This window comes from Pocillopora damicornis, chromosome 5, assembly GCF_964200805.1.
Source record: "Pocillopora damicornis chromosome 5, jaPocDami1.2, whole genome shotgun sequence".
Taxonomy (NCBI): domain Eukaryota; kingdom Metazoa; phylum Cnidaria; class Anthozoa; order Scleractinia; family Pocilloporidae; genus Pocillopora; species Pocillopora damicornis.
Genome location: NC_142674.1, coordinates 550,345 through 572,394, shown reverse-complemented (window position 1 = coordinate 572,394; position 22,050 = coordinate 550,345).

Sequence of the window (22,050 nt, the reverse complement as noted above, 5' to 3'; positions counted from 1 at the left end):
TCATCCACTATTTATGTGATCCTAACGTTTTTGGTTTTTTGCATTAAAGGAAGCCAAACACACGCCTTAAATGAATAATTTAGAGAGAAAATCAGTTTTTCAACCCAAAAAAGTCAGCACGCATGATTTTTAGGCGCTTCCAAAATAATTTTTTATTTGCGAAGAATACAAACGCGTCCAAAATAAAGACGGGAGACACTGTTCTCTTTATATGTTGTAATTTTAGGGATTCTCCATGCTTTGTACAACTTGACAACACCTCTCGGATTGGAAGCAGGCCTTTTTTTATTCGTTTTTCGATCGTTGAGGAAAAAAGCTGAATACAGGAATGGCTTTAGTAACCTATCTAAGGAAATATTTCGTCAAATCTTTTTTTTAATTATTTAGATATTGATAGTTATCAAGAGAGGCAGCTGTTATGAAATTCATGGGACAGATGCGTGTTTTAAATTATCGCCTGACGTGTGCACTTAATTAAAGGTAAATATTGACACGCTCTCACATCTACTTATTCTTCAACTAGTGAGTGGCAACAGACCGAAGACGCTGGAAAATATATTTAGACCCTTTCTGAGTAAGTTAATTATTGTTAACATCTTTTAGCCTCCCCAACATCTGTCTTGTAGTCGTTTGGTAGAGACAGAATTTTAAAGTTAGCCGCAAAAAATGGAACGACTTTTATTTTTTTTCTTTCCTTTCCAATGTTTGAGTAGAAAGAAAACAAACCGACGAACACAGTCATTATTTCCGAAATCTGATTTTGTATTTTTTTGAACCACTAACGCTTCAATCTTGCTTTTAGTAATTAGCTGCCATTTTTCCCTATTAAGTTCACTGCCTATCAATGCCGATATTTACTTGAGAAAATCTCATCTCTTGTTACTGCCCAGGTTCTCCATTCATAGTCTCTCAGATAGGGTGGCCAAGACTTATGTCAACGATAAACGTTAAAGGCGACAGTTTACCATATCCCTCAGTTGCACATGCTTCAGGTTTTTGCAGCAAAAATGATAACAAAGCTTACAGACTGTGCTTTAAATGGAAACAATTTGCAAACTCATTTAAATTAACTTTTTAGTTCCTATCCATCAAAGTTCAGCACTAGTCCCAGTTTTTTATACTCTAACCGTATCCATGCCCAAATTTTAACAAATAGTAATTTTCTAAGGACTTGGAAGATTTGACCAATATTTCTAATGGTACTGATATGCATATGTTGAAAATACATAACTTATTTCACTCGTCTGAATAAAGGAGTTTGTTTTTGAAATTTGGAACTTCCCTTGAATGTTTGATTTTTCTCGCTTTCATTTGAAAGTTTAGAAGTAATATGGTACGGTATCTGATAAATAATTTATGGTGTTCTAGTATTGATTGGTTTTTTCAGAATAAATTTGAATTTGAATCTGAAATGGAATTATGTATAAAGGTGAGTGTTTCATAAATAATCAAATTTTATTATGTTTCTGATTAGGAATTTTCTGGTAAATTCTATGTCTCTTTCATTTCGGAAAATAGTGATGCTTGCACCTCTTAACACAGCTTAAGGATAAAAAATTGGTAATTCTATGTAAAGAGGTCCTCTTTTATTCCAAACATGTTGCCGTACAAATATTTACCGACTTATGTCATAAGTAAGGCACCATGCCAGTTGTTACTCAAAATGGAAACAATATCAAAAAAATTTTCAATAACCACATACTGGAGTATTCGAGCCTTTTCTAACCACACGCATCGGTCCTTCAATTACTTTATTTGATGAATTTTTTCCGAGGCGAATGAGGTTTGCTTAGGGTGTGAAATTGAAAAGGTAGATGGCAGATGTCAAATGGTTGTGTTCATGAAAAATATACTTGCTGATAATTGTTGTTTTCGGGGGAGAAGATGGGATGATGAGCACGCTGTCAAAGCTATGGTGTTTTTTCATTCTAACAGTGCTTCGTCTACTGTCGTATTTTCGTAATTTTCGCAAAGCAAGAGGTTAAAAAGAGATGGTGAGATAGTCTGAGTATCAATAAAAACTGGTAAATCTCGAGGGGAATCTGATCGGATGGTATGTTAGGAGAGGTTTAATCAAATATCGGACGGACCAGTTTTGATGCGGAATATGGACTTTCATTTTTGATATTCGAAGGCTTGCTTTTGACCTTTGTTGACTTGGAATTTCCAAACTTTTTTAGGGGAAAATCAATTTGGGAGTTAATTTAAATGCCTCAAGTCGTGAGTGATTATATAACTAATACCTCATTCGCCGGCAAACTTTGAGGGATTCAATTACGATGTTTTGTACGAAACGGGAGATGACTCATCAGATGCTCATTCGTTCGAATACATCGCCGATAACTTTTAGTTCTTCCCTGAATCAGCTAAGATATGATGATTTTAGAGCCAATTACGAAGGATTGCCTTATGCTTCTGATGTGGAAATTGAATTTGAGGCAACCGAAACTATATATATATGTGACGTAACTTTGTTTGGCAACGAAGTATGCTGCTACGCTACAAAGGTCAATCTTTACTTGAGATATATGCACACGAAGAATTCTCATTAATATACCGTGCACACCAGCACGTTATTTCCTGGTTGATTCAGTTTCGTGAGGTTGGTCATGACACGGCTTGTTTTGGTGTAAATAATGAGGAAGTTGAATGACATCTGTTAATGTACATGTTGCTAGGTCTCGCAATTTTGCTCTAGCATTTCTAACGCTATTTCTTCTGGTGATCTTAGTAAACGATGACCCTTTTTCGTCTGTGATGCAGCATTCTTTCGAAAGATGAATACTGGATCAAATGCTCCAATGTGTTAGCTTTTGACATAAAACAGCTAACGTTTTCTTTTGATAATAAAATGCAATTCAATTGATAGAGCTCTATGAACTCTACTCTGTCTTACCAACTGTGAATAAAACACTTTTGCTTTAAAAAATAAACTTGATTTCTCTGTGATGTTGATGTTTCTGTCAATTAAACAAAAAAATGTGGTTTTTCTCTTTGCTTTACAAATGTATTCAGACTCTCTGTTTTACAACGAAAAAAGAGATTATATAAGATTACGTGGTGAAAGAAACTATTGTGGTAAAATAATGCAAAATATTTAAAACTGGATCATTGGGTAATGCAATTCAAGAATTTTCATTAGCTCACCCTTGATGGGTTACGAGCCATTATACCATGTGCGCACATGAAGGGGAGCTAAACTGGAAGTGTTTTTGTATATTGAAACATTCCCTTTGTTGTTACAAAACAAAGTTGAGAAGATTTATTAATATTTTTGGGCATTTTTCACCTGCGCTTGTTGGATATGAGATGATTATAGCCAACTCGGCCATCTGTCATCTGATATCTGACAATGTGCACTTGCGGAATAATTGTTTATGTTTCAAAATTCAGAGGAATCTACAGGGTATTAATTTAAATGAAATAATCAATTTTTGTGTGATTATCTTTACTGAGATACTCAAAGTGTAATGCTAGGGTGTAAAAAGTTAAAAATCCTGACATTTACTTGTGTTCAAAGTGGGCAATGTTGACTTTTTTCCCTTATGTGATCATTCACCAACTTTGAATTTGCTGTACTATGTTGCCTTGGATCAGGGGTTTGTAGAACTGTGCGTTTATTCGCTATATGAAAAATGAACACTTTTTTAATTTATCCCAGTGAGGTGCAACAGACTGAAGATGACTCTGTGCAGTTTGATGACATCCTAAGGCGTATTGGTGAATTTGGGCCCTGGCAAAGACCATTTATATGCTTTCATGTGTTTTTGTCCTTATACCCAGTGGACTTCACACAGCTGGGGTGCCATTCATTACTGGGACACCAAAGTTTCAATGTGCTGCACCAGACATGGAGCGTGAAGTGAACAAATGTTGCAAAAACTGTACAAAGTATGCATTTATAGGACCTTATGCCTATAACAGCACAGTTACTGAGGTGTATTTCTTTAATTTATTATCTTTGTGTTAAGCTACAGTTGAGGAGATTTAGGGTACAACACTGACTCAAAATGTTTGGGCTACTATTTTGTTTTTACCATTTAACTCTCAGAAGTCAATATGTAACTTCTCCCTATAATACCCATACATTATCTGACAAAAAGGTCATAAGAATACTCAAATTTATTAGGTAGCAGTTTTCTTTATCTAAGACCAAACTCTGTTTACTAATTTACAAAGAACTGTGGGGCAGCTAGAGGGGAAAATTAATGATCAAATCTTAAGGGTTAAGGGGTTAAAGGTTTTGTGGTTCAGGCTACCCTACCAGACAGGGATTTCTTTCCCAAATTCATGCTTCCAGGCTCTGTATGGCAGGTGGTTAAGACTGTTGACATTTAACTACACATAACTGGGAGGGTCCAAGTTTGAGCCTTATTTAACCCTTTAATTCCCAGAAGTGATTGACATGCAACTTCTCCCTATAATATCCATTCATTATCCAGCAAACAGGTAATGAGAATACTCAAACTTATTAGGAAGAAGTTTTTATCTTGATCTAACACCAAATTCTCGTAACTAATTTACAAGGAAGTGCATAGCAACTAGAGAGGAGAATTAACAATCAGATCTTGAGAGTTGAAGGGTTAAAGACCATGCTACCAGCTGGAATTTTTTTACCTTACCTAGTTTTAATTGCTCGGCTTATCCAATCTCTCCTTTCGATAAGCCTTGTCAGCAGAAATTGGGCATCTTTACTTTCTTACACTGGAGTCTGATTTTGGACACTGGTGTCCAATTTTAGTCACAGTGTCCGAATTTTGGACTCTAGTTTCCAATTTTAGTGTCTAATTTCAGACACTAGTGTCCAAAAATCATACACCAATGTCAGATTTTTAACTCTGGTGCATCCGATTTTTCAACGCTAGTCTCCAAATTTGGACGAAAGTGTCTATTTTTTTTTAAACACTGCTGTCCAGTTAGACACTAGTGTCTGATGAAAGACACTAGTGTCTGATTTTGTCCCAAATTGGACATTAAGTGTCTATAATCGCTTTTCTGGTTTATAAAATCTAAATACCTTTTTTTTTCTTTAAGTAAGGAAGAATGTTTACACATTGTCAAAATTTGAGGTAAAACTGCCCATCAGTGAAAGTTATTTATAGATAAAACATGACAGTTTCCTTCTTTCTATGGGAGAACAAATCCTGTAGTTCATTTAAAAGCCTGTGCAAATGATAGATCCATGTTCAGTGACAAAGTCATGGCTTTTCAAGTGTCCAATGGCAATCAAGATATGCACACTGTTCTATTAGTGCTCAAATCTGAGTGCCGTTCAACTAATCGCATGTAAAAATTTTGTTATAAGCTTGATTAACACAGTACATATATGCATGAATCAAAATCACCATTTTGATATTACCCTTACATTTTCTTTGTCATTCCCATATCTAGTACAACCTTATTTGCGATAGAGCTTTCATTGGTGCCAATGTACAGGCAACATTTGGTGCAGGAATGTTGCTGGCGCACTGTTTTCCTTGAGTTCTGTCAAACTGTTTGTTACGTAAGTGTCATACGCACTGTTTTCTTAGAGTTCTGTTTGAGTGTTTGTTCCGTTTGTGTCTCGCGCACTGTTATCTTTGAATTTTGTTTGATTGTTTGTTACGTTTGTGTCTCGCGCACTGTTTCTTTGAGTTCTGTTAAACTGTTTGATTTTTTCTTGCGTTAGTGTCTTGCGCACTGTTTTCTTTGATATCTAGTTGATTGTTAGATACGTTAGTGTCAGTTTTCTTTCATTTCAAATTGATTATTTGTTATGTTAGTGTCTCACGCACTATTTTCTTTGATTTCTATTTGATTGTTTGTTACATTAGTGTCTCGCGCACTGTTTTCTTTGATTTCTAGTTAATTGTGTTTTATGTTAATGTCTCGCGCACTGTTTTCTTTTATTTCTAGTTAAATATTTGATACGTTAGTGCCATGCGCACTGTTTTCTTTGATTTCTAGTTGATTGTTTCTTACTTTAGTGTCTTGCGCACTGTTTTCTTTGAGTGCTTTTAAGCTGTTTGCTACATTAATTTGTCGCGCATTGTTTTCTTTGAGTTCTGTTTAACTGCTTGTTACGTTTGTCTCGCATACTTTTTTCTTTGATTTCTAGTTGATTGTTTTTAGTTAGCGTCTTGCGCACAGTTTTCTTTGATTTCTAGTTGATTGTTTGTTACGTTAGTGTCATGTGCACTATTTTATTTGAGTTCTGCACGATTATTTTTGCGTTAGTGTCTTGCACACTGTTTTGTTGGAGTTCTGTTGAACTGTTTGTTTCGTTTGTGTCTTGCGCACTATTTTTTGAGGTCTGTTAAACTATTTGTTTCGTTAGTGTCTTGCGCACTGTTTTCTTTGAGATATTTTTGTGTCTGTTACATTAGTGTCTTGCACATTGTTTTCTTTGATTTCTAGTTGATTGTTTGTTAGTGTCTTGCGCAATGTTTTCTTTGAGTTCTCGCTGATTGTTTGTTACGTTATTGTCTTGCGCACTGTTCTCTTTGTTTTGTAGTTGATCGTATGTTACGTTAGTTTCATACCCACTGTTTTATTTGATTTCTAGGTGAAAGTTTTTTACGTGAGTGTCATGCGCATTGTTCTCTTTTAGTTCTGTATAACTCCTTGTTACCTTAGTGTCTTCGGCATTGTTTCCTTTGAGTTCTGCTTAACCGTTTGTTCTAGTTGATTGTGTGTAACGTTAGTGTCTTGTGCACTTTTCTGTTTGATTTTTAGTTGAATGTTTGTTACGTTAGTGTCATGCGCACTGTTTTCTTTGAGTTGCAGTTGATTCTTTGTTACATTAGTGTGTTGCGCACTGTTTTTTTTATTTCTAGTTGTTACGTTAGTGTCATTCGCACTGTTTTCTTTGAATTCTGTATAACTGTTTTTTGCGTTAATGTTTTCCGCAGTGTCTTTGTGTTCCGTTTAACTGTGTGTTTCGTTAGTGTCTTCCGCACTATTTTTTGACTTCTGTTTAACTGTTTGTTTCGTTAGTGTCTTGCGCACTGTTTCCTTCTATTTCTAGTTGATTGTTTGTAACGTTAGTGTCATGAGCAATGTTTTCTTTGATTTTTAAACGATTGTTTCTTGTGTTAATGTCCTACGCACTGTTTTTTATTTCTAGTTGAATGGTACTTACGTTAAGGTCATGTGCACTGGTTTTATTGATTTCCAGTTGATTTTTTGCTTGCACACTGTTTTCTTTCATTTTTAGTTAAACGTTTTTTACTTTAGTGTCATGCACATTGTTATATTTGATTTCTAGTTGATTGTTTGTTACGTTAGTGTCTTCCAAACTGTTTTCTTTGTTTTGTAGTTGATTGTTTGTTAAGTTAGTGTCATGCCCACTGTTTTCTTTGACTTCTAGTGAGTTATCTGTTACGTTAGTGTCTGACACTCTGTTTTCTTCGATTTCTAGTTGAATGTTGGTTACTTTAGTGTTATGCACACTGTTTCCTATGACTTCTAGTTAGATGCTTGTTACTTTAGTCTTATGTGCAATATTTTCTTTGACCTCTACTTGAATGTTTACTACTTTAGTGTCATGCACACTATTTTCTGACTTCAAGTTGAATATTTGTTACTTTAGTGTTATGCCCACTGTTTTATTTCACTTCTAGTTGAATATTTCTTACTTTAGTCCTATGCGCACTATTTTTGACTTCTAGTTGAATATTTGTTACTTTAGTGTTATGCGCACTATTTTCTTTGACTTGTAGTTGAATTTTTGTTACTTTAGTGTTATGCGCACTGTTTTCTTTGACTTCTAGTTGAATGTTTGTTACCTTAGTGCTGTGCGCACTGTTTTCTTTGACTTCTTGTTGAATGTTTGTTACTTAAGTGTTACGCGCACTGTTTTCTTTGACTTCTAGTTGAATGTTTGTTACTTTAGTGTTATGCGCACTGTTTTCTTTGACTTCTAGTTGAATGTTTGTTACTTTAGTGTTATGCGCACTGTTTTCTTTAATTTCTAGTTGAATGTTTTTTATCTTAGTGTTACACGCACTGTTTTCTTTGACTTCTAGTTGAATGTTTATTACTTTAGTGTTACGCGCACTATTTTCTTTGACTTCTAGTTGAATGTTTGTTACTTTAGTGTTATGTGCTCTGTTTTCTTTGACTTCTAGTTGAATGTTTGTTTGTTATTTAAGTGTTATGCGCACTGTTTGTTTTTACCGCTGGTTGAATGTTTGCTACTTTAGTGTTGTGCGTACTACTTTCTTTGACTTGTACTTAAATGTTTGTTACTTAAGTGTTATGCGCACTGTTTTCTTTGACTTCTATTTGAATGTATGTTACTTTAGTGTTATGCGCACTATTTTCTTTAACTTCTAGTGGAATGTTTGCTACTTTAGTGTTATGTGCACTGTTTTTTTTTGACTTGTAGTTGAATGTTTGCTACTGTATTGTTATGCGCACTATTTTCTTTGACTTCTAGTTGAATGTTTGTTACTTTAGCGTTATGCGCACTGTTTTCTCTGACTTCTAGCTGAATGCTTGTTAGTTTAGTGTTATGCGCACTATTTTCTTTGACTTCTAGTTGAATGTTTGTTTATTTAGTGTTATGGGCACTGTTTTCTTTGACTTCTAGTTGAATGTTTGCTACTTAAGTGTTATGCACACTGTTTTCTTTGTTGAATGTTTGTTACGTTAGTGTTATGCGTACTGTTTTCTTTGACTTCTAGTTGAATGTTTGTTACTTTAATGTTATGCGCACTATTTTCTTTGACTTCTAGTGTAATGTTTGTTACTTAAGTGTTATGCGGACTGTTTTCTTTGACTTCTAGATGAATGTTTGTTACTTTAGTGTTGTGCACACTATTTTCTTTGACTTCTAGTGGAATGTTTGTTACTGAAGTGTTATGCGCACTGTTTTCTTTGACTTCTAGTTGAATGTTTGTTACTTTAGTGTTATGCCGGGGAGGTTGTTTCTGCAAGATGCCTAGGTGTTCAGATAGATAATGCTCTTAAATGGGATCATCATGTACCGGAATTAGCTAAGTCATATACGCAGAAGTTGAATTTACTTAAATCCTTGTATTTCCTTCCTATACAGGCAAGAATTGATTTCTATTTTAAGGTTATTCTGCCGTCTGTGACATATGGTATGTTAGTTTGGGGCTCTTGTGGTCGAGTATTTTTCTCAAGCTTAGAATCTATACATGTTAGAGCGGCGAAAATAATATTTAACTTGGATTGGTGTACTCCAAGCAAGGAGGTTCTTGCCACAGTAAAATGGAATACCTTAGAGATTATGTATGAGAAACGATTACTAATCTTAGCGCATCAGGCTTATTATAATCTTTTGCCACGTCCTATGAGCCGTCACTTTGAAAAGTATGTAAGTAGCTACGACTTCAGGAGGAAAATGACATTTAAGTTACCTAGACCTAAGACCGATATGGTCAAGAAATCATGCTCATACAAGTCAATTACTCGGTGGAACGCTCTGGAAAATCAAATGAGATCAATTCAAGACGTTGACGCTTTTAAAAAGTCACTCAAGTGTATTTTTAAGCCACGTATGTTATAATGATGTACTATGTAGAATTTTTTTTTTTATTGTTGAAAATATGTAGAAATCTTACATTAGTCTTCTTATAATTAGTTAGGAATTTAGTTTTATTGGATTTAGTTAGGAATTTAGTTTTATTGTCCGTACACGACCACATCAGCTTTTGCTGAATTTTTTATCGTGTTTAAATAAATGCTGTTGTTGTTGTTGTTGTTGTATGCGCACTGTTTCCTTTGACGTCTAGTTGAATGTTTGTTACGTAAGTGTTATGCGCACTGTTTCCTTTGACTTCTAGTTGAATGTTCATTACTTTAGTGTTGTGCACACTATTTTCTTTGATTTCTAGTTAAATGTTTGTTACTTTAATGTTATGCGCATTATTTTCTTTGACTTGTAGCTGAATGATTGTTACTTAAGTATTATGCCCACTGTTTTCTTTGACTTCTAGTTGAATTTTTGTTACTTTAGTGTTATGCGCACTGTTTTTTTTTACTTCTAGTTGAATGTTTGCTACTTTATTGTTATGTGCACTGTTTTCTTTATCTTCTAGTTGAATGTTTGTTACTATTGTGCTGTGCGCACTTTTGCCTATGACTTCTAGGTGAATGTTTGTTAGTTTAATGCTATGCGCACTATTTTCTTTACTTGTAGTTGAATGTTTGTTACTTAAGTGTTATGCGCACTGTTTTCTTTGACTTTATATGAATGTTTGTTACTTTAGTGTTATGCGCACTGTTTTCTTTGACTTCTAGCTGAATGTTTGTTACTTTAGTGTTTTGTGCATTGTTTTCTTTGACTTCCACTTGAATGTTTGTTACTTTAGTGTTATGCGCACTGTTTTCTTTGACTTCCACTTGAATGTTTGTTACTTTAGTGTTATGCGCACTGTTTTCTTTGACTTCTAGTTGAATGTTTATTACTTTAGTGTTATGCGCACTGTTTTCTTTGACTTCTATTTGAATGTTTGTTACTTTAGTATTATGCGCACTATTCTCTTTGACTTCTACTTGAATGTTTATTACTTTAGTGTTATGCGCACTGTTTTCTTTGTTTTCTAGTTGAATGTTTGTTACTTTAGTGTTATGCGCACTATTTTCTTTGACTTCCACTTGAATGTTTGTTACTTTAGTGTTATGCGCACTGTTTTCTTTGACTTCTAGTTGAATGTTTATTACTTTAGTGTTACGCGCACTATTTTCTTTGACTTCTATTTGAATGTTTGTTACTTTAATGTTATGCGCACTGTTTTCTTTGACTTCTATTTGAATGTTTGTTACTTTAGTGTTATACGCACTGTTTTCTTTGACTTCTAGTTGAATGTTTGTTACTTTAGTGCTATGTGCACTGTTTTCTTTGACTTCTAGTTGAATGTTTATTACTTTAGTGTTATGCGCACTGTTTTCTTTGACTTCTAGTTGAATGTTTGTTACTTTAATGTTATGCGCACTGTTTTCTTTGACTTCTAGTTGAATGTTTATTACTTTAGTGTTATGCGCACTGTTTTCTTTGACTTCTAGTTGAATGTTTGTTACTTTAGTGTTACACGCACTGTTTTCTTTGACATCTAGTTGAATGTTTGTTACTTCAGTGTTATGTGCACTGTTTTGTTTGACTTCTAGTTGAATGTTTGTTACTTTATTGCTGTGTGCACTATTTTCTCTGAGTTGTAGATGAATATTTGTTACTTTAGTGTTGTGCGCACTATTTTATCTGACTTCTAGTTGAATGTTTGCTACTTTAAGGTTGTGCGCACTATTTTCTCTGACTTCTAGATGAGTATTTGTTACTTTAATGTTATGCGCACTATTTTCTCTGACTTCTAGTTGAATGTTTGTTACTTTAGTGTTATGCGCACTGTTTTCTTTCACTACTGGCTGAATCTTTGTTAATTTAGTGTTATGCGCACTATTTTCATCGACATCTAGTTGAATGTTTGTTACTTTAGTGTTATGTGCACTATTTTATTTCACTTCTAGTTAAATGTTTGTTACTTTAATGTTTTGTGCACTGTTTTCTTTGACTTCTAGTTAAATGTTTGTCACTTAAGTGTTATGCACACTGTGTTCTTTGACTTCTAGTTGAATGATTGTTACGTTAGTGTCATGGGCACTGTTTTCTTTGACTTCTAGTTAAATGTTTGTTACTTTAGTGTTGTGCGCACTATTTTCTTTGACTTCTAGTTAAATGTTTGTTACTTTAATGTTATGCACACTATTTTCATTGACTGCTAGTTGAATGTTTGTTACTTTAGTGTTATGCGCACTGTTTTCTTTCACTACTGGCTGAATCTTTGTTAATTTAGTGTTAAACGCACTATTTTCTTTGACTTCAAGTTGAATGTTTGTTACCTTAGTGTTATGTGCACTGTTGTCTTTCACTTCTAGCTGAATGTTCTTGACTTTAGGGTTATGTGCACTGTTTTCTTTGACTTGTAGTTTAATGTTTGCTACTTTAGTGTTATGCGCACTGTTTTCTTTGACTTCTAGTTGAATGTTTGTTACTTTGGTGTTTACAGACATTTTTTTTGACTTGTAGTTGAATGTTTGTTACCTCAGTGTTATTTGCACTATTTTCTTTGACTTCTAGCTGAATGTTTGTTACTTTAATGTTTTGCGCACTGTTTTCTTTGACTTCTAGTGGAATGTTTGTCACTTAAGTGTTATGCGCACTGTTTTCTTTGACTTCTAGTTGAATGATTGTTACGTTAGTGTCATGCGCACTGTTTTCTTTGACTTCTAGTTAAATGTTTTTTACTTTAGTGTTGTGTGCACTATTTTTCGTGACTTCTAGTTGAATGTTTGTTACTTTAGTGTTGTGCGCACTATTTTATCTGACATCTAGTTGAATGTTTGTTACTTTAGTGTTGTGCGCACTATTTTATCTGACATCTAGTTGAATGTTTGTTACTTTAGTGTTATGCGCACTATTGTCTTTGACTTCTAGTTGAATGTTTGTTACTTTAGTGTTGTGCGCACTATTTTATCTGACATCTAGATGAATGTTTGTTACTTTAGTGTTGTGCGCACTATTTTATCTGACATCTAGATGAATGTTTGTTACTTTAGTGTTGTGCGCACTATTTTATCTGACATCTAGTTGAATGTTTGTTACTTTAGTGTTGTGCGCACTATTTTATCTGACATCTAGTTGAATGTTTGTTACTTTAGTGTTGTGCGCACTATTTTATCTGACATCTAGTTGAATGTTTGTTACTTTAGTGTTGTGCGCACTATTTTATCTGACATCTAGATGAATGTTTGTTACTTTAGTGTTGTGCGCACTATTTTATCTGACATCTAGTTGAATGTTTGTTACTTTAGTGTTGTGCGCACTATTTTATCTGACTTCTAGTTGAATGTTTGTTACTTTAGTGTTGTGCGCACTATTTTATCTGACATCTAGATGAATGTTTGTTACTTTAGTGTTGTGCGCACTATTTTATCTGACATCTAGTTGAATGTTTGTTACTTTAGTGTTGTGCGCACTATTTTATCTGACATCTAGTTGAATGTTTGTTACTTTAGTGTTGTGCGCACTATTTTATCTGACATCTAGTTGAATGTTTGTTACTTTAGTGTTGTGCGCACTATTTTATCTGACATCTAGTTGAATGTTTGTTACTTTAGTGTTGTGCGCACTATTTTATCTGACATCTAGTTGAATGTTTGTTACTTTAGTGTTGTGCGCACTATTTTATCTGACATCTAGATGAATGTTTGTTACTTTAGTGTTGTGCGCACTATTTTATCTGACATCTAGATGAATGTTTGTTACTTTAGTGTTGTGCGCACTATTTTATCTGACATCTAGATGAATGTTTGTTACTTTAGTGTTATGCGCACTATTTTATCTGACATCTAGTTGAATGTTTGTTACTTTAGTGTTGTGCGCACTATTTTATCTGACATCTAGTTGAATGTTTGTTACTTTAGTGTTTTGCGCACTGTTTTCTTTGACTTCTAGTTAAATGTTTGTTACTTTAATGTTATGCGCACTATTTTCATTGACTTCTAGTTAAATGTTTGTTACTTTAGTGTTGTGCGCACTTTTTTATCTGACTTCTAGTTGAATGTTTGCTACTTTAAGGTTGTGGGCACTATTTTGTTTGACATCTAGATGAATATTTGTTGCTTTAGTGTTGTGTGCACTATTTTCTCTGACTTCTAGTTCAATGTTTGTTACTTTAGTGTTATGTGCACTATTTTGTTTGACTTCTAGCTGAATGTTTGTTACTTTAATGCTATGCGCACTATTTTCTTTGACTACTATTTGAATGTTTGTTTCCTTATTACTCTGCGCACTATTTTCGTTCACTTCTAGTTGAACGTTTCTTGCTTTTGTGTTATGCCCATTGTTTTGTTTGACTTTTTATTGAATGTTTGTTACTTAAGTGTTATGCACACTATTTTCATTGACTTCTAGTTGAATGTTTGTTAGTTTAGTGCTATGTGCACTGTTTTCTTTGACTTCTAGTTAAATGTTTGCTACTTTAGTGTTATTTGCACTGTTTTCTTTGACTTCTAGCTTAATGTTTGTTACTTTAGTGTAATGCGCACTGTTTTCTTTGACTTCTACTTGAATGTTTGTTACTTTGGTGTTATGCGCACACTTGTCTTTGACTTGTAGTTGAATGTTTGTTACCTCAGTGTTATGTGCACTATTTTCTCTGACTTCTGGTTGAATGTGTGTTATTTTACTATTATGCACACTATTTTCTTTGACTTCTAGTTGAATGTTTGTTACTTTAGTGTTTTGTACCCTTTTTTATTTTACTTCTAGTTGAATGTTTGTTACTTTAATGTTTTGCGCACTGTTTTCTTTGACTTCTAGTTGAATGTTTGTCACTTAAGTGTTAGGCACACTGTGTTCTTTGACTTCTAGTTGAATGATTGTTACGTTAGTGTCATGGGCACTGTTTTCTTTGACTTCTAGTTGAATGTTTGTTACGTTAGTGTTGTGCGCACTGTTTTCTTTGACTTCTAGTTGAATGTTTGTTACGTTAGTGTTGTGCGCACTGTTTTCTTTGACTTCTAGTTGAATGTTTGTTACGTTAGTGTTGTGCGCACTATTTTCCATGACTTCTAGTTGAATGTTTGTTACTTTAATGTTATGCACACTATTTTCTTTGACTGCTAGGTAAATGTTTGTTACTTTAGTGTTATGCGCACTGTTTTCTTTGACTTCTAGTTGAATGTTTGTTACTTTAGTGTTATGCGCACTGTTTTCTTTGACTTCTAGTTGAATGTTTGCTACTTTAGTGTTATGCGCACTATTTTATCTGACATCTAGTTGAATGTTTGTTACTTTAGTGCTATGTGCACTGTTTTCTTTGACTTCTAGTTGAATGTTTGCTACTTTAGTGTTATGCACACTATTTTCTTTGACTTCTAGTTGAATGTTTGCTACTTTAGTGTTATGCACACTATTTTCTTTGACTTCTAGTTGAATGTTTGCTACTTTAGTGTTATGTGCACTGTTTTGTTTGACTTCTAGTTGAATGTTTGTTACTTTAATGTTACGCGCACTATTTTCTTTGACTTTAAGTTGAATGTTTGTTACTTAAGTGTTATGCGCACTGTTTTGTTTGACTTCTAGTTCAATGTTTGTTACTTTAGTGTTTTCACACTTATTTCTTTGACCTCTAGTTGAATGTGTTACTTTAATGTTATGCACACTATTTTCTTTGACTTCTACTTGAATGTTTGTTACTTTAGTGTTATGTGCACTGTTTTCTTTGACTTCTAGTTAAATATGTGTTCCTTTAGTGCTATGTGCACTATTTTCTTTGACTTGTAGTTGAATGTTTGTTACCTTACAGTTATGCACACTATTTTCCTTGACTTCTAGTTAAATGTTTGTTACCTTAGTGTTATGCACACTATTTTCTTTGACCTCTAGTGGCGTGTTTTTTACTTTAGTGTTATGCGCAACATTTTTTTTTACTTCTAGTTTAATGTTTGTTCCTTTAGTGCTATGTGCACTGTTTTTTTTACTTCCAGTTTAATATTTGTCACTTTAGTGTTGTGCGCACTATTTTCTTTGACTTTTAGTTTAATTTTTCTTACTTTAGCGTTATGTGCACTGTTTTCTGTGACTCCTAGTTGAATGGTTGTTACTTTAGTGTTATGCACACTATTTTCTTTCACTTCCTACTTGAATGTTTATTACTTTAGTGTTATGTGCACTGTTTTCTGTGACTCCTAGTTGAATGGTTGTTACTTTAGTGTTATGCACACTATTTTCTTTCACTTCCTACTTGAATGTTTATTACTTTAGTGTTATGGGCACTGTTTTCTTTGACTTCTAGTGGAATGTTTGTTACTTTAATGCTATGTGCACTATTTTCTTTGACTTCTAGTTGAATATTTGTTACTTTAGTGTTATGTGCACTATTCTTTCTGACTCCTAGTCGCATGTTTGTTTTTTTAGCGTTATGCGCACTGTTTTCTTTTACTTTTAGTTGATTTTTTGCTGCTTTAGTGTTATGCACACTGTTTTCTTTGACTTCTAGTTGAATTTTTGTTACCTTAGTGCTGTGCGCACTGTTTTCTGTGACTTCTACTTGAATGTTTGTTACTTTAGTGTTATGTGCACTGTTTTCTTTGACTTCTGGTTAAATATTTGTTACTTTAGTGTTATGCGCACTATTCTCTTCGACTTCTACCTGAATGTTTATTACTTTAGTGTTATGCGCACTGTTTTCTTTGACTTCTACCTGAATGTTTATTACTTTAGTGTTATGCGCACAATTTTCTTCGATTTCTTGTTGAATGTTTGTTACTTTAGTGTTATGCGCACTATTTTCTTTGAGGTCTAGTTGAATGTTTGTTACGTTAGTGTTATGCACACTATTTTCTTCGACTTTCTAATATTTTTTGACTTCTAATTGGATGTTGGCTGCGTCAGTGTGATGCATACTGTTTTCTTTAAGTTCTCTATAGCTGTTTGTTACGTTAGTCTCTTGGGCACTGTTTTCTAGTTGATTATCATGTCTTGCGCAGTGTTTTGTTAAATTTCTAGTTTGATGTTTGTTGCGTTAGACTCTTGTGCACTCTCTTCTTTGAGTTCTTTTTAACTGTTTCTTAGTTTACTGTGTTGCGAACTGTTTTATGTAAGTCTTTTGTAACTGTTCGTTATGTTACCGTGTTGCGCACTGTTTTCTTTGACTTCCAGTTAAATGTTTGTTACTTTAGTATTATGCGCACTATTCTCTTTGACTTCTACTTGAATGTTTATTACTTTAGTGTTATGCGCACTGTTTTCTTTGTTTTCTAGTTGAATGTTTGTTACTTTAGTGTTATGCGCACTATTTTCTTTGACTTCTAGTTGAATGTTTGTTACTTTAGTGTTATGCGCACTGTTTTCTTTGACTTCTAGTTGAATGTTTGTTACTTTAGTGTTACGCGCACTATTTTCTTTGACTTCTAGTTGAATGTTTGTTACTTTAGTGTTATGCGCACTGTTTTCTTTGACTTCTAGTTGAATGTTTGTTACTTTAGTGTTATGCGCACTATTTTCTTTGACTTCTAGTTGAATGTTTGTTACTTTAGTGTTATGCGCACTGTTTTCTTTGACTTCTAGTTGAATGTTTATTACTTTAGTGTTACGCGCACTATTTTCTTTGACTTCTAGTTGAATGTTTGTTACTTTAGTGTTATGCGCACTGTTTTCTTTGACTTCTAGTTGAATGTTTGTTACTTTAGTGTTATGCGCACTGTTTTCTTTGACTTCTAGTTGAATGTTTGTTACTTTAGTGTTATGCGCACTATTTTATCTGACATCTAGTTGAATGTTTGTTACTTTAGTGCTATGTGCACTTTTTTCTTTGACTTCTAGTTGAATGTTTGTTACTTTAGTGTTATGCGCACTGTTTTCTTTGACTTCTAGTTGAATGTTTGTTACTTTAGTGTTATGCGCACTGTTTTCTTTGACTTCTAGTTGAATGTTTGTTACTTTAGTGTTATGTGCACTATTTTATCTGACATCTAGTTGAATGTTTGTTACTTTAGTGCTATGTGCACTGTTTTCTTTGACTTCTAGTTGAATGTTTATTACTTTAGTGTTACGCGCACTATTTTCTTTGACTTCTAGTTGAATGTTTGTTACTTTAGTGTTATGCGCACTGTTTTCTTTGACTTCTAGTTGAATGTTTGTTACTTTAGTGTTACGCGCACTGTTTTCTTTGACTTCTAGTTGAATGTTTGTTACGTTAGTGTCACGCGCACTATTTTCTTTAATTTCTGTAAAACTGTTTGTAACGTTAGTCTCTTGTGCACTGTTTTTTTAGTTGATTGTTTGTTAGGTTAGTGTCATGCGCACTGTTTTCTATTAGTACTAGTGTAATGTTTGTTACGTTAATCTCTTGCGCAGTGTTTTGTTAAATTTTTAGTTGAATGTTTGTTACCTTAGAGTCTTGCGCACTCTTCTTTGAGTTCTGTTTAACTGTTTCTTACTTTACTGTCTTGCGAACTGTTTTCTTTAAGTTTTGTTTAACTTTTCGTTATGTTCCTGTGTTGTGCACTGTTTACTTTAAGTTCTGTATAACTGTTTTTTGCGCTAGTGTCTTTCACACTTTTTTTCTTAGTTCCGTTTTACTGTTGATTTCGTTAGTGTGTTGCGCACTACTTTTTGAGCTCTGCTTAAATGTTTGTTTGGTTAGTCTCTTGCGCACTGTTTTCTTTGACTTCTGTTTAACTGTCTGTTGCGTTAGTGTTTTGTGCACTATTTTGTTTGATTTCTAGTTTATTGTTTGTTACGATACTGTCTTCCGCACTGTTATCTTTGCGTTCTTGTTGAATGTTTGTTCTGTTGGTGTCTTGTGCACTGTTTTCTTTTAGTTGTAGTTAATTGTTTTTTACATTACGGTCCTGCGCACTGTTTTCTTTGAGTTCTGCTTAACTGTTTGTTGTGTTAGTGTCATGAGCATTTTTTTCTTTACGGTCTAGTTAAACGTTTGTTACGTTTGTGTTACGCCCACTGTTTTCTTTGATTTCTAGTTGATTGTTTGTCACGATAGTGTCTTGCGCATTTTCTTTGAGTTCTTGTTGAATGTTTATTATGTTGGTGTCTTGCGCACTGTTTTCTTTGAGTTGCAGTTAATTGTTTGTTACGCTAGGGTCTTGCGCACTGTTTTCTTTGATTTGTAGTTGATTGTTACGTTTCTGTCTTGCGCAGTGATTTCTTTGAGTTCTGTTGACCTGTTTGTTGCATTGGTGTTTTGCGCACCTTTTTCTTTGATTTGTAGTTGATTGTTTGTAACAATAGTGCCTTATGCACTGTTTTCTCTTAGTTGTTGTTGAATGTTTGTTATGTTGGTGTCTTGCGCACTGTTTTCTTTTAGTTTTTGTTGAATTTTTGTTACGATAGTGTCTTGCGCACTGTTTTCTTTGATTTCTGGTTGATTGTTTGTTATGTTAATGTCTCGTGCACTGTTTTCTTTGAGCTCTGTCTGACTGTTTGCTACGTCAGTGTTCTGCGCACTGTCTTCTTTAATTTTTAGCTTTTTGTTTGTTACGTTAATGTCGTGTGCTCTGTTTAGTTGAATGTTTGTTACGTTAGTGTCTCGCGCACTGTTTTCTATGATTACTAGTTGGTTGTTTTTTTACGGTAGTGTCTCGCGCACTGGTTTCTTTGATTTCTAGCTGATTATATGTTACAATAGTGTCTTGCGCAGTGTTTTATTTGATTTATAGTTGAATGGTTGTTATGTTGGTGTGTTGCGCAGTGTTGTCTTTGAATTGTAGATAATTGTTTGTTACGTTAGGGTCTTTAGCACCGTTGTCTTTGATTTCAGGTTGATTCTTTATTACGTTAGTGTCTTGCGCGCTGTTTTTTTAAAGTTCTATTTGATTGTTTTTTAGGTTAGTGTCATGTGCAGTGTTCTCTTTTAGTTTTAGTTAAATATTTTTTACGTTAGTGTCTCGCGCACTGTTTTCTTTCATTACTAGTTGATTGTTTTTTACGGTAGTGTCTCGCGCACTGGTTTCTTTGATTTCTATTTGATTTTTTGTTTCGTTAGTGTCGTGCATGCGCAGTGTTTTCTTCGATTTATAGTTGAATGTTTGTTAGGTTGGTGTGTTGCGCACTGTTTTTTTTTTAGTTCTATTTGAATGTTTTTTAGGTTAGTGTCATGTGCACTGTTTTCTTTTAGATTTAGTTAAATATTTGTTAGGTTAGTGTATCGCGTACTGTTTTCCTTCATTTGTAGTTGATTGTTTGTGTGCCTTAGTGTCTCCGGCACTGCTGCCTTTCACTTCTAGTTGCCTTATTTGTAGTTAATTAATTGCTAAGTTAGGGTCTTGAGCAGTGTTTTCTTTGATTTCAAGTCGATTGTTTGTTACGTTAGTGGCTTGCGCACTGTTTTTTTTTTTAGTTCTATTTGAATGTTTTTTAGGTTAGTGTCATGTGCACTGTTTTCTTTTAGATTTAGTTAAATATTTGTTAGGTAAGTGTATCGCACACTGTTTTCCATCATTTGTAGTTGATCGTTTGTGTGCCTTAGTGTCTTCCGCACTGCTGCCTTTCACTTCTAGTTGCCTCTTTGTTACGTTAGTGTCTAGCGCACTGTTTTCTTTGATTTCTAGTTAATTTTTTGTTATGTTAGTGTCATGCGCGCTGTTTTCTTTCAGTTCTAGGGGAATGTTTGTTATCTTTATGTCTCGCGCACTGTGTTTTTTGATTTCTCATTGATTTTATGTTACGTTAGTTTTCTGCGCATTGTTTTCTTTGATCTCTAGTTGATTGTTTGTTATGTTAGTGTCTTGCGCACTGTTTTCTTTGAGTTCTGTTTAACTGTTTTTTGCGATAGTGTGTTGCGCACTGTTTTCTTTGATTTCTATTGTATTGTTTGTTACGAAAGTGTCCTGCGCGCTGTTTTCTTTGAGTTCTGCTTAACTGTTTGTTGCCTTAGTGTTCTGCGTACTTTTTTCTCTAATTTCTTGTTGATTGTCTGTTAGAATAATGTCTTACGCACTGTCTTCTTTGAGTTCTTGTTGAATGTTTGTTATGTTTGTGTCTTGCGCACTGTTTTCTTTGAGTTCTGTTAAAGCGTTTTTTGCGTTTGTGTTTTGGACAATAGTTTCTTTGATTTTTAGTTTATTGTTTGTTGCGAGTTTCTTACGCACTGTTTTCTTTGAGCTCATTTGAATGTTTGTTATGTTGGTGTCTTGCGCACTGATTTCTTTGAGTTGTAATTAATTGTTTTTCACGCTAAGGTTTTGCGCACTGTTTTCTTTGATTTGTAGTTTATTGTTTGTTACGTTACTGTCTTGCGCACTGTTTTCTTTGAGTTCTGTTTAACTGTTTGTTCCATTAGTGTTGTTGCATTTGTTGCATTAGCGCACTGTTTTCTTTGATTTATAGTTGATTGTTTGTTACGATTGAGTCTTGCGTACTGTTTTCTTTGAGTTCCTGTTCAATTTTTGTTATGTTGGTGTCTTGCACACTGTTTTCTTTGAGTTGTAGTTAATTGTTTTTTACGCTAGGGTCTTGCGCACTGTTTTCTTTGATTCGTAGTTGATTGTTCGTTATGTTACTGTCTTGCGCAGTGCTTTCCTGGAGTTCTGTTTAACTGTTTGTTGCATTTGTTGCATTAGCGCACTGTTTTCTTTGATTTATAGTTGATTGTTTGTTACTATTGAGTCTTGCAAACTGTTTTGTTTGAGTTCTTGTTGAATGTTAGTTATGTTGGTGTCTTGTGCACTGTTTTTCTTTGAGTTGTAATTGATATTTGTCACGCTAGGGTCTTGTGCACTGTTTTCTTCGATTTCTTGTTGATTGTTTGTTATGTTACTGTCTTGCGCATTGTTTTTTTAGTTCTAGTTGAATGTTTTTTAGGCTAGTGTCATGCGCACTATTCTCTTTTACTTTAAGCTGAATGTTTGTTGCGTTAGTGTCTCGCGCGCTGTGTTCTTTGACTTCAAGTTGATTGCCTGTTGCATTAGCGTTCTCCTCACTGCTTTTTTTTCATTTCCGGCTGATTTTTTTGTACGTTAATGTCTTGCGCACTGTTTTCTTTGATTTCTAGTTGACTGTTTTTTACGTTAGTGTTCTGCGCACTTTTTTCTTTGATTTCTGGTATAATGTGTGTCACGTTATTGTTATGCGCACTGTTTTCTTTCAGTTCAAGTTGAATGTTTGTTGCGTTAGTGTCTCGCGCACTGTTTTCTTTGATTTATAGTTGATTGTTTGTTACATTAGTGTCTCGCGCACTGTTTTCTTTCATTTCTAGTTGAACATTTGTTACGATAGTGTCTTGCACACTATTTTCTTTGATTTCTAGTTGAATGTTTGTTACGTTGGTGTTTTGCGCACTGTTTTTTTTTAGTTGTAGTTAATTGTTTGTTACGTTAGTGTCTTGTGCACTGTTCTCTTTGATTTGTAGTTGATTGTTTGTTACTTTAATGTCTTGCGCAGTATTTTCTTTGATTTCTAGTTAATTGTTTATTGCGTTAGTTTCATGCGCTCTGCTTTCATTAGGTTCTATTTGAACGTTTGTTACGTTAGTGCGTCGCACACTGTTTTCTTTGATTTCTAGTTTATTGTTTGTTACTTTA